Raw genomic sequence first — 16,891 nt, 5'->3', positions numbered from 1 at the left:
GACACTTAACGCGGCTGCTTAACGTCTAAATCTGTCGTCAAGACGCGCTCAAAAGGCTAAAATGTTTGCGTTAACCAGCGACGCAAAGATGGAGCTGCTGGAGGTGACGCGCTTGCTCGCAGGCCAAAACCAAGCGGGCAGTGGGGTGCCGGGGTGCCGGGGGGGGGCCAAGGGGCCAAGTGGCCAAGAAGGCACCAACAGCAGCAGCAACAACAACAATTTGTATGCAACTTTATTTTTCGTTGTCGTCGTCGACGCTCAAGTTGACCAGTTGAGATTTCCTTTTACCCCAGCGCCTGGGTTGTTACTGTTGTTGGCCGTGTTAGCTGGCTGGCTGGGCCTGGGCTGCTTGCTGCCTTGTCTTTGGCTTGAAGTGCGTTGAACGAGTTAAAGTCAAAGCTGCAGCAAAATTTATGAACCGTCCCAGTTCGGCCATGGCCATGGACAAATAAGAAGCCCGACGACGGCCAACGAGAACGCGTGTAAACATTCTCCAAGTACACAAGGCGCAACGGCCAGCGACGGCAAACGAGGCATAGGGAAGGTGGCCGAGGCATCTATCGCTCCCTCGCTCCCTCGCTCCCTCTCTCTCTCTCGCTCGCTCACTCTAAATGTTGCCACGGAATTTATATGCAACATAATCAGCATAAATGCCGCCATGCGCCATCAAAATGTTGCGACTGCAACGCGCTCAGTTCGCAGCATTTGCCATCACTTGGGTGGGTGCCATTGGCAAACAAGTATCCGCTGTCGCTTCTTCTTCTGCTGCCTCTACCTCAGCTCCTTCCCCTTGCTCTTCTTCAGCCCTGGCCCTGGTCGCTGTGCCTTTTGGTCGCCTGGGCTAATTCAAGCAATTTGCAAATTGAGAAATTGCAAATAATTTACAATTTAGCCAAGTTATTCGAAATACTCGCGAGTGTTAAGTGCTACACATAAAATGTTGCCCTAATGATGAAAAGTGAATGTTGCCTGAATGCTCGATCTCCGACTGCAGCTAGCATGCAGCTGTTATCGCATGTCGTATGCATTGAGAACTTTCTTTCAATCTCGGCGGCAATTAAACCTGTTGACATGTTTTATATGACATTTGTTGGTCAGCCAAGGCGCGCTATGGGAAGCACCTTTCTATTCGATTCTCATGAGCTAAATAATTCAGCTCAATTCCAAAGTCTAGTTTGTGATCTATTTTACGCTTGATATTTGCTCTCAGCTTTCGTGTCCTTTATCATGTTCTTGCCGTTTTCTCTTTTAGTTTTATTATTATTCAATATATTTCCAGATGTGTTTTATTTAGTAGCTTTGATTTTGCTTGAGCTGTCTTTTACTCATATCATAAAATTAATATAATCAGTGATTGAGTGTTGAGACTGCAAGAAAGAGAGAAAGGGAGAGATCCCGAATGAAAGATAGAGGGAGAGAGAGAGAGAGTTCAATATATGTAGGGAGAGAGAGAGAGAGGAAGAGGGAGAGATGGACAATGGGAGGGATTGAGAAAGAGAGATCGAAAGCGAAAAGATAAATATAGATTTTAAGAGCGATAGATAAGGAGTTATAGAATGGAAGAGCGATAATGATTGAGGAAGAGAGAGAGAGACAGAGAAACAGATGACGACATACAAATATTGAAGGAAAAAGGAAAGGAAGCTAGTTAAAGTCGCAAAGGAGAAACACTGCACACTACTGACTAAATAATTCATTTAAATTGATATTTATATTTTATAATAAACAATTTTGGTTTCTATTTAACTCGAGCTCTCCAACAAGGTCGCGCTCGATAAACAAAATACAGCTCTCAAATACGACAATAAACGCGTCTAAACAATAAACCAGCCAAATGAAACAGTTAGCAACAAAGGTGACCTTAAAAAATATATATATGTATGTACATATACACATATGTATGTATGTATGTGTATCAAACAGTATTTAGATACTGCAAAGCAATGCTAGGCAAATTGAAACTCGATAGGGAAAAAGTTGCGGACAACAACAGCAACAAAAACAACAACAACAACAACGAGAAGAATAAAAGGCTACAAGAAAGCTCAGTGGATTGCTTTTGCGCTCCACTGCCGCCCACTTTCTTTTCGGTTTAATATAGCAGGAATTTGAATAGTAAAAGCCGCAATATGACAAACAACAACAACAACAGCAACAACAACAATAGCAATAACTATAAACAACAATGCAACTCTATGCAGCTAACTACGAAACGCATCTCGAATCACTGACTCTTTGCGGTTTTAGCCCCCGTGGGCAGTTAGGGTGAAAGGCAAAGCAACAGCAGCAACTGCAACAGCAACAACAACAGCAACAACAACAGCAACAGCAGCCGCAGCAGTCAGCCAAATGAGACAGCAACGAGTTAATTAAGTTTGCAGTGAAAACTGTCTTAAATTACACACACTGAGCAACAGCAGCAGCAGCAACCGGCGGCAGCGACAGGCAGCAGGCAGCCAAAAATCTCAGAGAGTCCAAAGAGTCCCCGAGTTCCTGACAAACTGAGCCGCAATTGTGCCAACTTCTGTGACAGTTGCCCAAAACAAATTGCTGCCATTTAATGCGTCCCAAAAAAAAAAAAAAACAACAGCAATATATATATGTATAAAATGCCAAAGCGCTGCAGAAGCTCCGAGCTCCCGGCTCTCAGTCCGCCTTCGTCTGCTGGCTATGACAAATTCCTTCAAGTTGTTACCATATAAATTTCTGCATTTTTCGCTTTGCTTTTATTTGAGCACAGCCACTGTAACTGAGTCATGCAGCCAAATATATATTGATCGCAGCACCATCATCATCATCATCATCATCATCGCCATCAGCTGCAAATTTTTGGCTGTCTGCATGGACTGGTAATTAGGCGCATTACATGTGCTTGAGCGCTTCGTTTTTCGAGTCTCGCTGAGGTAGCTTTTATGTAAATGAGTTTTGTTTTTGGTTCTGTTGTTGTTGTTGTTGTTTCTTATTTTTTTTATTTTTTTGCAACTGTGTTCTTTATTAAGACAAATGACAGTCACGCCCAGCTCTAAGCGCAAAGTAAACACTTGCCAAATGACCATAATTATGAGTCGAGCGGACAGACATGCAGACATGCGCGTACTCTCGCATGTACAATATATACACATATATACAAATATATATCTTTTTTTTTTTTTGGCTGGAACTTCAACACGCGGCTCGAGCTTAGAATAAATTATTAATAATCCACGATAATAACAGACAATTAATTTTTAACGCTGATTTGTGCGAGTTTTATGCCTCGCAAAATACGAAAGCTTAAAAAAAAAAATGAAAAAAAAAAAAATCAAATAAAATAAATAAAATCAAAACGAAAATGAAGCAAACCTGAATATCAATTTAGCGCATTTAAAGAGCTGGCCGAGATGGGCCCAGCTCTCTGGGGTCTTGGTCAACGGCGCTGGCTCTTAATGTATGCGCAGGCAATGGTATTGCAGCGCCAACACGTCGTATGTCATTTAGCATCGCGTCCAGTTTCTCAATGAGAGTCAAACGAGAAGAGGAAGACGACGAGCAAGAAGAAGCAGAGGCAAGTATGCAAAGAGCATTCTACATTTTACATTTTGCATTTTTTTCGGTGCTGGAGACTGAAGCTGAAGTTGAAGTTGAAGTTGATGCTGAAGCTGGAGTGCCAAGTGCAGCCTTATCGTACTTATTTATGCATATGCAGGCGACTTTGCTTCACACATGGCCAAAAAATAAAGTAAAAAAAAAACTTAAATGTAATAAAATAAAATCTGTGCGCCGAAAAAAGCCAAGATGCAGATGCATAAAACAAAAGACTTCGGACACGAACTTGTTTGCCCAGCATGGCTCTGCGTGTCGGTGTGTGTGTAGGGCATGGGTGCAGTCGGCTCGCTCGCAAAAGTAGCACACGCAAAATGCAAAACACACACACAGAGAGAGAGAGAGAGAGAGAGAGAGAGAGAGGGAGAGAGGGAGAGAGACGCCAAGGCAACGCTGGCGATGCATCACCCAGCGCCAAGGCAGGCAGGCACGCTTATCAGTAACCTACACTTAAAGTTAATGCATGCCCGGCAGGACCAACCAAGAGTTGCGCAGGCGCAGCCAGGCGATCGTCTTGGACGTGCGGGCTCCTCTTGCTTGCTGCTGCTGCTGTTGCTCTTGCTGTTGTTGTTGTTGTCGTTGTTGTTGTTGTTATCAATGCGGCCGAAGCCTTTTAGCAACGCCGACGCAGCAGCCGCAGCAACAAGAGTTGCCGCGTCTTCAGGTCTTTTGCCGTCAAAAGGCAGGCGAAATAAAATCGAAAATGAATGCGACTGCAGATAAGCAGCGAACGCATTTTGAAATGACACACGGATGGTTGACAAACGTGGAGGAAGGGAGACAGAGAGAAAGAGAGAGAGAGAGAGAGAGGGAGAGAGAGGGAGAGAGAGGTAGAGGAGAGAGTGAGAGGAGCAAGAGAAAGAGAGAAGGGAAAGAGGGAGAGAGAAAGGAAGAGAGATGGTGAGAGGAAGCTTTATAGAGAAAGAGAGAGCAGGGCGACAAAGAGAGAGAGAGAGAGATAGAGATAGAGAGAAAGAGTGAGAAAGACAAAGAGAGAAAGAGAGAGAGCGGAAGACAATACGTGAAAGAAAGAGAGGAAAAGAAAGAATTATTTATAGAGTAAGAGAGATAGTTAAGATAAAGCGAGAAACCCTGAAAGACGGAAGGAGGACAGCGTAAGAGTGAGAAGAACGATGGAGACAGAGATAGTGAAAGAGTGAGGGAACGATGGAGAGAAAAGAGAAAAAACGCTATGAAAGGCAGAGAGGAAGAGATATAGTGATATCGATTCATTCATATATTTATGAGGGCAGCTCAATCTACCGTATATCGAATACATGACATAAGCTAAGGAACTAGAAGAAAGATTTTATACTAATTCTATCAGAAAGTAATTCATTGCCATCAATTTTAGTCCATGCTGTAAATTCATATTCTTCTTCAATAAAAATCAAATGAGCCATGACAACACTCAATCGATATTCAATGATAAAGTTCCATTCAAACAAGATTTGTTGGCTTGGAAATTGGATTTAGAAATTCTTGCCAAATTTCTCTTTAATATATAAATCTTGACTGCAAGAAAAATAAAGTTAACATTTGGAGATTGATCAGAGCAATAAATATGCTTTGAATATATGTTTATCTCTATCTTAAATATTAAGCGAATACGGGAAAAAGTTTAACGGTTACCAAGCAATAGATTCTCCTCTAAAATTTACTTCCGTTCACTGAACTGAAAGTTCTTTGTTTCTGAATATGTGGAACGACATAACATCAGCCATTGGTTGTTAAAAGTGTAGCATCAACGCGCATTGCTCGGGTCAGCGACAGCATCGGCTGCAGCAACAGATCGTAGACATTCCAGCCGCATGAGGAGTTGCTCCAAACTTGAATGCAAATCGATGGGGCAATAAAACTATTAAGCCATTAGTAAGCCAAACACGAGTACAATGCCAAAAGTAAAAAAAAAAGAGCGGAAAAAAAACAAACACGTGCAGTGCTGGCAGCAACAGCTACGGCCCAGCCAAGCAGCTACAACAGCAACAAGCAATTAATGCAAATGTGCGGCCGGCAGTCAAATGGAGGCAAAGAGGCAGGGCAGAAGCCAGGCCAAGCCAAGCCATACCACATCGCTGATTGTGGCCAGACAGACGAAGACATTGCAATGCCAGGCAGTTCAAGCGTCTGCTAATGTTGCTCTGCCAGCCAGTTGCAGCCTGCTGCAACATTGTCTGCAGCAGCAACAGCAACAGCAGCAACTTCAGGCCTGACAATACATGTGCGAGGTGCAAACTAATTGAAATCATTACACTAGTAAAAATGTTAATTCAATTAAAATGCGCGCAACAGCAGCATCAGCATCAGCAGCAGCAGCAGCAGCAACAGCCAGAGCCACAGCAGCAGCAACTTCTTGCTGACCCACAAGTGCCAGCAACAACAACTGCAATATAGTCTAAGAAAGATATCATCGCAACATAGTGTAGCCGCCTCTTTCACAGCAACAGCAACAGCAACCGCAGCAGCAACATCAGCAACATGTTGTTAGGTCAGGCAACATGAGCAACTCTATGCCAAGGCAGCAACAAATGCAGTTTGTGCGCATGCAAATGTTGCTGCTGCTGTTGCTGATGCTGCATGCCTCAGTCTTACTTGCATGTGTATTGGTCTTATTTTGGGGGCTGCTGTTGCTGCTGTTGCTGTTGTTGTTGCTGCTGCCAAGGGCGCCAATATGTTTGAATAGTGCATTGCATTTCCGGTTCGACAAGTAGCACCATAATAAATGCATTCAAGCGACTTGGCCAAGTTGAGAAGTTGGTAAATGCTGCTGCTGTTGCTGTTGCTGTTGCTGCTGTTTGCTGCCAATAAAAGGCAATAAGTTAATTTCACAGCACCAACAACAACAACAACAACTCTCTACTAGCAACTGCAACTTGAACAGCGGCTTTCTAAGGCCAAACAGTTTTATGGCCCCACTCCCCTCCCCCCCGCACTCTTTCTCAGTGTGTTGCCATAAATGAAATGCGAGTCCATAAGCAGGCAACGCACTATCGCTGTTGAGGTGTGAAAATGTTTGACCATATTAGGGCACACGTTAACACATTCAATGTTATTATTATTATTATTATTATTATTGTTACTATTATTATTATTAGTATTATAGTAAATGCAGCATTTGCATTTTTATGAGCGACATTAAAACATTGAAGCCCAAAATGTCAATCCATGAGCAACGGAAGCTGCGCGGATAAGCGAACAGCGGCCAAAGTGCCACAGGAAGCAGCCACACGCACACACATACACACATACACACACACACATACACATATACATATTATTATACATCTACATATATTTATATATATATATTCCATCAAGAATCACATCGTAAATGCAGCCATTAACGATAAACAAATTCTACGACGAGCTGATCAAGCAGCCCAGACGGCCCAGACAGCCCAGACAGCGTATATAAGCTGGGCATATCCCAGCCCCATAAAATGACATATAAAAAAACACTTAAAATATTTTCAATGAGCGATTTTAATGGCTGCTCCAGTCGAACCTTTTTTGGTGGTCTTCAGCTGAGTCTATATACACACATATACATATGTATATATGTTTATATATCTATATATGTATGTATGTATATGTGTGTATGGCTAATGCAAATGACGCAAACTGCGCACAAACTGCTGGTGTCGATATAACAATAAAACGCCCCATGCAACGCCCTGAATGTTTTGGGGCTGCTGTAGATGCAACGTTTTGGTAGCCAGGCCGGATTAAATGAATGCCACAGCCAATGCAGCCAAAGCAGAGCCGCGAATGAGCAAAACAAAACAAAACTGCCAAAAAGACAAGCAAAAATAAAAACAACAACAACAACCGATGCCAAAGAGGAAACTGATCTGACAGATCTGATTGTAAGCATGCAACAAAAATGTGCAACAACAACAACAAGCAGCCGCAGCAGCCGCAGCAGCAGAGGTAGCCATACCCCAAACCCATGCGCCCCATCAAAGGCCGTGCCCAGGCACCGCAGTTGCCGCCTCTTGGCTCTTGCCTCAGTTCAGTTCGCTCTGTGCCCAGATTCCTGTGCTCATCCTCATCTTCGGGCGCGTCGTGGGCTTGCGCCGCTTAAGCTTGTGCAATTTAGTGATCAATCATAGCGGGAGCAGCGAGTGGCCCGCACAACGCAACGCACACACAACGCAGAATTCAATTTTAGTGCGAATGGCAGTTTGTTGCTGTTGCTGCAGTTGTTGTTGTTGTTGTACGAGTTGATGCCGCTGCTGCTGCTGCTGCTGCTGCTGCTGTACGGCAGCGCATCAGGCGTTTGCCAGGCGGCTGCTGCTGGCATTGGCTTCCACATGCGACGAGAAGGTGGAAGCCATAAATCTTGCCAACATGAGAAATGACTTTAGCAGTCGAAATGATGAGCTGCCCGCAAAACGCTAAGCAGCTACAAATCCAACAACTGTATAGGCTCACTATATAAATATATTGTATATTGAATATACATACGTATAAAGACGTGCTTGTGCATGTCTGTGTGTGTGTATGTATGTGTACTTTCTGCAGCAAATTGTCAATGGATCGGCTAACGGTTTTGATTTGAACTTCTGTTCGAGAGAACTTGTTTTTCGCACAATGCAAAATGTGGAAAGATTCATTTGAGAAAATTAATTTTTCATTGTTTTGTTATTTATATATTTTAGCAACAGCTGGAATAGTATAGTTTTGCCATAAAACATTACTATAAAAATTTTAAGGAATTATGTTTATAAATAACTGTAGATCATTAGCAACAGTCTTCGGACTCTCCTTGTATAAAATGTGGTTCATGTAACATATATTACGTAACGTATGCTATCATTTACGTAGTGGTCTTCTTGAGTTTACTCTAATACGTTCGTGTACGTAATGCTGTGTAATACGTAAGAGCCGTAAGCATTAATGAAGGTTTCGTAGGAAACAATTGGGTAATTTTCATATTCTGCTCTCCCTCTCTCTACTCACTGTCTCTCTCTCTCTCTCTCTCTCTCTCTCTCTCTCTCTCTATCTCTCTCTCTCTCTCTGAGTATTTCTATCATAGCGTGTCTTTGAAAGAGCATCTGATGTTTTTTCTATCTCTTCATTTTCACCTAGTCTACGTTACACACTCCTTGCAGTTAATGCGTCTTACGTCATACATAATAAATAAATTTACGTAGTGTTCTACGCTGTCTTGTATTTCTCTCAGCCTACACGATCGTAATACGTAATGTTAGTAATAATAATCTATGCTGTGTCTCTCTCATGCTCTCTATCCTAACTCTAAGTAATATCAGTAAGAATGCTTATGCACTCTGTCAATATTGGCAATTACGTTAACTTCTCCCTGTCTATCTCTCTCCCTCTATACGTAATGTCCTTTACGTAATACGTAATATTAGTAAGAATGCTTTTACACTCTGTCATGGGCAATTACACTAATTTGTCCCTCTCTCTCTCTCTCTCCCTCTGTACGTAATGTTTATTACGTAATACGTAATATAAGTAAGAATGCTTTTGCATTCTGTCATTATGGGAAATTACACTAACTTCTCTCTCCTTCTCTCTGTCCCCCTTAGGTTACATTCTTGTTATGCATGTCATACGTAACACGTAAGTTAGAAGTTACGTATGAGTTCCATCGGCACGGCCACGAGCAATGGCTTCGGCTTCGGCTTCGGCTCAGGCACAGGCCCTGGCACTGGCTCAGGCACAGTTCATTGTAGCTGCACGCCCCCCGCTGCGAATTAATCGTTTTTAGTGCCGGGGCTGGCCGCCGCTCACTTGCCGCCCCGGCCTCCCATGGCTGATTAATATTTTTATTTTCTTACTTTTTTTGTATTATTTTTATTTCGGTATTTTTTTCTGCATTTGCCAGTTGCAAGTTGTGCGCCTTGTCTTGTTAGCATATCTCGCCTTGCATGCGCTTTTTGCATATTTCGTTTGTTTGTTATCGCTAGCTGCTGCTGCTGCTGCTGCTGTTGTTGTTTTTGTTGTTGCTGGCAGTCTGTTTGGCTGACTGGCCTTAGCCCGGCCTGGCCTGGCCTGGCCTGCCTGCTGTGTGAGTGTATTATTGGCGCAAAAGTCCAAGTTCAAAGCCATATTTGACTTGGGAAAAATCAATAAAACGATCGCTCGCTGGGGCACATGCGTGTGAGCCGCACTCTATATAGATAGATATATGTATATACATATATATTTATATATAGATGTACCTATGCCTGTGCCTTTCTCATAATGAAATTATTGCCCAGTGATTGAAATCTATTTATGCTAATTTACGTGTGCATTGCGCATTTGCCCACAAGAGGCCGCCATCTGCCAAAGCCCAAGCCAAATAGAACTAAATTCAGAATTCTCTCTCCTCTTTTTTTCGCCGTGCAACATTTCCGCATTTTGAGCGCAGCTGCAAACGCAGCTTTGGTCAACGACGCCCACCCAAAAAAAAAAAAAAAAAAAAAAAAAAAAAATAGTATCAAACGTAAAAGAGCATAAAAAAATAGAAAAGAAAATAAAAATAACTTGGTACTTGATCTTGATTAGAAGTGTTTGGGTTGTTGCGGGGCACAAGCTGTTGACAATTTTCAATTAAAATGACTTGAGCTGCGACTGCGACTGTGTTTGTGTGTGTGTGTGCGTGTGTGCGTGTGTATGTTAATCCGCCCACGCCAGAGTGTGGCAACGCCTTAGCCCCCAACATGACTGACAATTCCAATTCGGCTTTAACTTCTTTAGCCCATTTGAACTGTGAATAGATTCAATATATATATAACACTTTTTTTTTTTAAGCTTTGATACTCTAGAAAAAAAATTGTCATGTGAGGCTTATGTAAAGTTTCGTTTGCTCTTGACATTTATTTGCGGTGCTTTCAGCATTTGACGTTTAATTATAAATGGGTCGCAAAGCCTGTCCGTCTGTCCGTCTGTCCGTCTGTCGCTCTTGCCCCATTGTGCCTTAATTTTTGATCTCCGACTCTGTGAAGTGCGTCATAAAATCTGCGCCCAGAGCTAAACCACAAGGCGCCCATATCGAACAGCGATTTCATATTTTGTTGTTGGGATTACCTTATCCAATTAGTGACGGCCAGAGCTAGCCAGCTAGCCAACCAACTAGCCAGCCAAATCCCCACAACAATCGACGACACATAAAATGCTAAAATAACTATACAAGAGTTCGCTTCATGGCGGATTAGAGGTGGCAGCCGGCAGACGGGGGAAATCGCTGTGTAGAACAAGCCAACGGGAATAGTTGACGTTATGCGTTACGGCTATAGGAAATCAGAATCTAGCCAGTGCTCGAGATGGTGCCCGAGACGGAGCCTGAGAAGGAGCGAGGGCCGTAGCCAAGTGCAGTTAAGTTTGTTTTTGTCGCATTGCGTATGTGAGGAGAACAGGTTCCCTAAAAAACATTTTGCGCCTCGTGTGTGCTCGTCGTATTTGTGATATATTTTATTGTCTTTTGATGTGTTTTAAAATCCCACAGCAAGGAATCGATAAAATTTATCGATGCTGTCTGCCCGTCGCCTAGAGACAAGGCAAACACACACACACACACACACAGCAATAAACTGGTTCTAGTCCCTGGAGTCTGCGTAGACGCGCAGATAGTGGATGGTTTAGTCGGTGCTGTTGCACGGAGCATGGCGACAATTTTAAGTGCGAAATTAAAAGTAAAACAAGCGATTAACATAAATTTTAAGCAAAGCGCAGTTAATGTTCGCCTCGCTGCACGCTTCTGTCTGTGACTCTAGCGCAGCCAATTCCCCACCCAATCCTCACTCTTCCCCTCTCTGTCTCCCTCTCTCTCTCTTTCTCTTTGGCCTGCTGCATGTTTCGTATAATTTGCATGAAGTCAAGGATGAGAAGAAGACTTGAAACTGTTGGCTGGAACTGGAACTGGCGGAAATTGTCGCCTTGTTGCCGGATTAAGACATTGTACGATTCAACGTTTTTAATGAAAACTAATGCAATTTATTGATTATTGTTATTTAATAATGTGCGTGTGTGACAGGGAGTGAGACAGAGTCTCTGATTGTCTGCCATTCCGTTCGCTGACAACACAATTAACGCACATCGGCATTGCGATCGCCAATTTGACAGCTAATTTGGCTACAGTTCATCTACAGGCAATGGCACTCCACTTGCTCCACCGGAAGATCCCACTGACCCAAATACGGCTTGAGTGTCAGTTCTCGTCTGTTTTTTTTTTTTTTTTTTGTTGTTGTTGTTGTACTGCCCAGCAGTGCGAACACACTATGTGGTCGCTGGCCGTGATCGCAAAATGCATTATTTATGTTGGATTTGACCAGCTTTCGTGTCCAACTGGTGCGCGCAGCTCTGACGCATGTTCGGGCGCTTCCACAGGCTTGGCCAAAAACTTAACAACAATTTGGCATCATGACAAGCGCGCTTTTGGACCGATGATGCACGCTTGTCAGCCGCCTGACAGAACTCCGGCCTCACAGTCCACGTCCCGGAGAGAAATGAGAAAGGGCTGCCAGCTGTAGCTGCGGCTGTAGCTGTGACTGTGGCTGTGGCTGTTCCTGGTTAGCATTTAACTGGCACTGTATCATGGCCTCCTTTAGCTGGTTAGCGTTCGTACAGTTTCTCGGGCTGTTTGTTTTAGCGCCTGTTGTGACAGGCGTCTGCCACGTTTTTGGCACTTGAAGCGGGCCCAGTGCCCGTTTCACAGTTTGCTGCAAGCCGCAACTGAGGTGCAGTGGAGAGGAGTGGGGGAGGGGGGGCCAGGTTGTAGCAGGTTGGGTTTGCCAACCCAACTCAATTGGCGCGTCCAACAAGTGCCTGAGATAAAGCGAACACTCATTACGCACTGATCATGATCACAAGTTGTCAATAAAACATAATACGAGAGCCTAGACATCTCTCAACCACTCAAGATGGTTTTGCAATACTCTTAGATGTTTCTATGAGCAAGAGTTCTAATAGGAAGTCGAGTTTGATTGGTGTAATCTAATCTAAAACTCTTTTCTTTTAGATCAATTTATCACACTGGCACATATAGATATATATTTTATGCCATTTATGTCATAGTTCTTCACTTAGTCCTTCAACTCTTTTAGGTGTAGAGTAGTTTTAAGCACTTGCAACTTTTAGCAGTTGTTGCTACAAACTAGCAGCTTGTTTAAGGCTCGCGCGCGTCAATAGTTGTTGCTGATGTTGCTGTTGTTGAAGTTGCTCGATATAGAGTTGGTTTGCCAGGCGTGACACGAAAAGACACGAGTTCAAGGGGGAGAGCGTGGCAAGCAACATATTTTATAAAATACATTCACTGATCAATAAGAAGTCCAAAGCGAAAAAAAGGTCATGATAATATGTCTATCGAAGTATAATAGTTCTTGAAAGACTCTGAACTTACAGAGTTTTTTCCAAAAAAAATTCATGACAATATTATTTTAAGTCTGTTTTAGATTGATTCTATATCTCTATTTGAATGGGCAAAATATTTTAAAAATTGTTTTCAGTTAATAATAGTTGCAACCTGGTAAAAACTCTTGCTGCCTCTAATTTGATATCCAACAATTCCGAATCGTGCCCCGTTTTTCAGCCTAAGGCAAGCACATCTCTAACTGCAAGTGCAATGCACTGTCTAAGGATGCTATATAATGGGGCCACCTCAATAACAGCAACAACAAACGCACAACAACAAAAGCAACAACTGTGAACTGCAAACAACAAACTGTCGACAGTTCCATTACACAGACCAAACTTGGCCCAGGCCAGAGGCAGCCAGAGTCCAACTCAGCTCAGCTCAGCTCAGCTCGATTGCCCACTTCCCAGTGCGTAGCGGTACGAACAGTAAATGTTGTAGTTAAGGCTGCAGTTAGCTGAGATGTTGTTGATGACAGCAACGACGAGTCGAATTGATGCGCTGATGGCCCGCAAAGTTTCTCACAAAGACAGAGAGAGAGAGAGGGAGGGAGAGGAAGAGATAGATAGAGAGTAGTCTGAAGTCTGAATTTATATTCTTTAGAGACTTGGCCCCCATCTAATTAGGTGCAAACGTTTGCGGTTTTGGGCGCGGGTGCAGCACACTTGAGAGTTTCTTTGTTGCTAGTTGCAATTGAAAGCATGAATTCATAAATGCCACAACAGCCGCAGCCGCAGCAGCAGCAGTCGCAGCCTTGCAGCCATTTGTGCAACAAACTGCTCGAAATTTATTGCTCGTTGTTTTTGTTTATCGATTTTCGGTTTTTGTTTTCAGTTTTGCTGCTTTGCTAATGAAGTCATTTGCAGCGAAGGCCGCAGGTTCAACGTGATTTGGCTTTGATTAAACATTATGGATTATAAATTGTCTGTCAATCCCTGCGCCGCAGTTGTTCTGACTCCAATTGGACTGCAGTCCAATTGGCAATTGTTCACGCCAAGGCGCATATCAGCCGGCTTAAATCAGCCAGCGGGCCAATTGGGCATTGTCTTGGCCGCCATCTCTATCTCTCTCTCTCCCTCTCTCTCCCTCGTCCTCTCTCTCTGGCTGATGACGCACTAGACTTTAGTCGATCCAAGTGGAGTGAGGGAGAGAGATATACTGAGCGTTCGCGTTGATATCGCTATTTGGTATCTGTAGGATTATGTAAAACTTGCTCTGCTTTGATGTATCTTACGGTTGTCTGTTAGCAAAAGCCCAGCCACATATTGTTTTGCGTTTGCTGCCCACGCAATTGATTTGATTTTTGTGACACAATTGAATTATTTATTGGATTAATGCCCAAATGGAAAACGCGACAGGGTCTGGCTGGCAGCAGCAACAACAACAACAACAACGGCAATGGCAGCAGCAGCAGCGGCAGCAGCGAGAGCTCAGCCCCAAAGCGGAAATGTTTTCATATTTCCATGTAGCTGCAGACAGCTCCAGCCTCCTCCAGTGTGATGGCAGCCAAAAGACTCTGTCCAAGCATCTATACAAAACAAAGGCCTAAGAATGTTATTCATGGCAATCCGGCCGACCGACTAGACAATGGCATATATACAATCATAAAAGCATATAGTTGAAAGTTATGGTCATGTGTGACCGTTAATGCCTGCTCCACTCACTCTCCCTCACTCTTTCTCTCTCTGTATCTCTCTGTTTCTCTTTCTGGCCTGGCCTGGCCTGTCAGTTGCTAAGCACTTGGCAATTTGTTAAGATAAGACAAAGCAGAGGAAAAACAAAGCCAAAAGTGTCAAAAGTTACGCGCCCGAACAAGATTGTCAATTAAGCCGAGTCGAAGACGTGGCACAAATTTGATTCCAAACATTTTCGGGCAAACACTTCTCAGATATTATACTATAACTCCCGCGCCCCCTCTCGCTCGCTAAGATCGACCAAAATTGATTATGCAAATCGAGCCGCCAGATGTCGCTGCTGAATCATGCCCAATGAATGGCAGAAATTATATGCATACATGTATATGTGTATGTATGTATATACGCCTAATAATGCGAAGTTCCATTGCAAAATTGCTTTATAATTTAATGTTTATTTTTATTACGAATTGATTTGATTTGATTTGTTTGATTTGTGCGTTTCACATTTTTCAAATTACTCGATTGCGGACACTCCCCAGTTGGTCTATTGTCTGGCCAAGAGCCGTAAGAAATAAGTAGGAATGTGGATTTATGCTATAGGATCAACTAGCAAATACCTCGCAAATTAATTGAAATGCAATAAAAGAGTTTTCTTAGAATATTCTAATAATACAAAGTCTTCCAGTCGTAAGGAATTTATATCTATCCGTATATGGCAGGCTATTTCGTAATAAAGGTTAGTTGTTATCGGATCAGTTTTATATATAAGACAGTAATAGTATATATCATCTATCTACAAAATTTTATATCGATAGCTTGTATGGTCTCTGAGTTCCTTGAGATCTGTGTATGCTTTGAAATCGATTCTAATTTACTACTTAACAATATTTGAGCTTGTTAGCAAGGCCCAGAGTCTTGACTACACCTGTTTCTATCTTTGACAGATATTTGTATACCCTTTATTATTAACTTCTTTACACTGTCTACAGGGTATACATATCCAGTAAGCGAAACAAAGAGACAGAGCGAGAGGGGGGTAGCTGTAGTGCCGTGGCTTGGCAGCCGGCTGTATCATGCCTGCAGATCTTGATTTGGCCACAATTGATTAAAAATGTAAATTGTTTATTTATTTTAAACGATTTTATTTCACGTTGATTTGGAGAGAGTCGTCGTCGTCGTTGTCGTTGTCGTTGTCGTTGTCGTTGTTGTTCTCCGTGTGCCCGTCTGTCCACCTGTCCGGTGTCTGTGTCCGAATTGCCATTGTTATGCTAACAGAAATATGAATGACTCTACGAAATGATTGTTTATGACGCTGAGGCACCCTAACAATGTTTCACATATAGACATAGTTTGTATTTGTTGTTGCTGTATTGATTGCTGCCTTTCGGTATGGATTAAGTCATAAAAAGGCCGTAAAACTTGTCGAAAAATGCGCACGCACTTGGATCTTTGGCTAGTTTCAAAGACGAAAGACATATATGTATGGGTGTATTCGTATATATAGTAATATGGATATAGATATAGCTATTAAAATATGGGCCCAGTCGTTCGTTGGCCGTCGGTTCACATAAAAGGCATAGCTTACGCCCTGCCACATTAAAAACTGGAAAAAAAAAATCAGAACGCGCGCTACCACCAAAAATGCCATAAAGTCTTCTCCAATCTCACAGTTATGTTACCATTTTACGACTCGACAGCTTTGCCAGGCCACGCAACAAGAAGCTCGATATAAATTTGATTACATATCTCAGACCCAGCACTGCCCATCGTCAGCTACTGTTGACAATACGAATCTATATGTATGCCATGTGGCATACCTTTTGCTCCAAGTGCTCTCGCACTGCTTCGACAATCTTCTAATGACTTCAAAAGACTTCCAAAATCAATTCAAATTTAACGCTTTTCAAGTAACAAAAAAAAATGTATATCAAGTACGGATCGTTGTCTGCCACAAGTGCAGCGCCCTAAAAAATAATAAGCAAGCATATGGGAAATGTGATCGATAGGTGAATACCCTATACAAACTTAGGAACTGGGAGCAAGCTTTTGTTGGAATCCATCAGAAAATGCAGAAGAGAAAAAAAAGTCTTGAGTTGGGATAATATTATGAAATACAAACTCCTGATCTTAAGGGGTTTACTAGTAAATACATAAATACCAAATATGATATTAAACTAAAAGAGATAATGAACTGCAAATTATATTGCATGCTATCCATTAATATCATTTGATCATCTTTAATTTCTTAGATCTATCATATACAACACTTAAAGGCAGTAAATACAGCTACAATTTCTACAGGGTATCC

Source organism: Drosophila mojavensis, unplaced genomic scaffold (assembly GCF_018153725.1).
Source record: "Drosophila mojavensis isolate 15081-1352.22 unplaced genomic scaffold, ASM1815372v1 contig_80, whole genome shotgun sequence".
NCBI lineage: Eukaryota > Metazoa > Arthropoda > Insecta > Diptera > Drosophilidae > Drosophila > Drosophila mojavensis.
The sequence above is the reverse complement of the archived record's forward strand: the minus strand, read 5'-3'. Positions refer to the sequence as shown.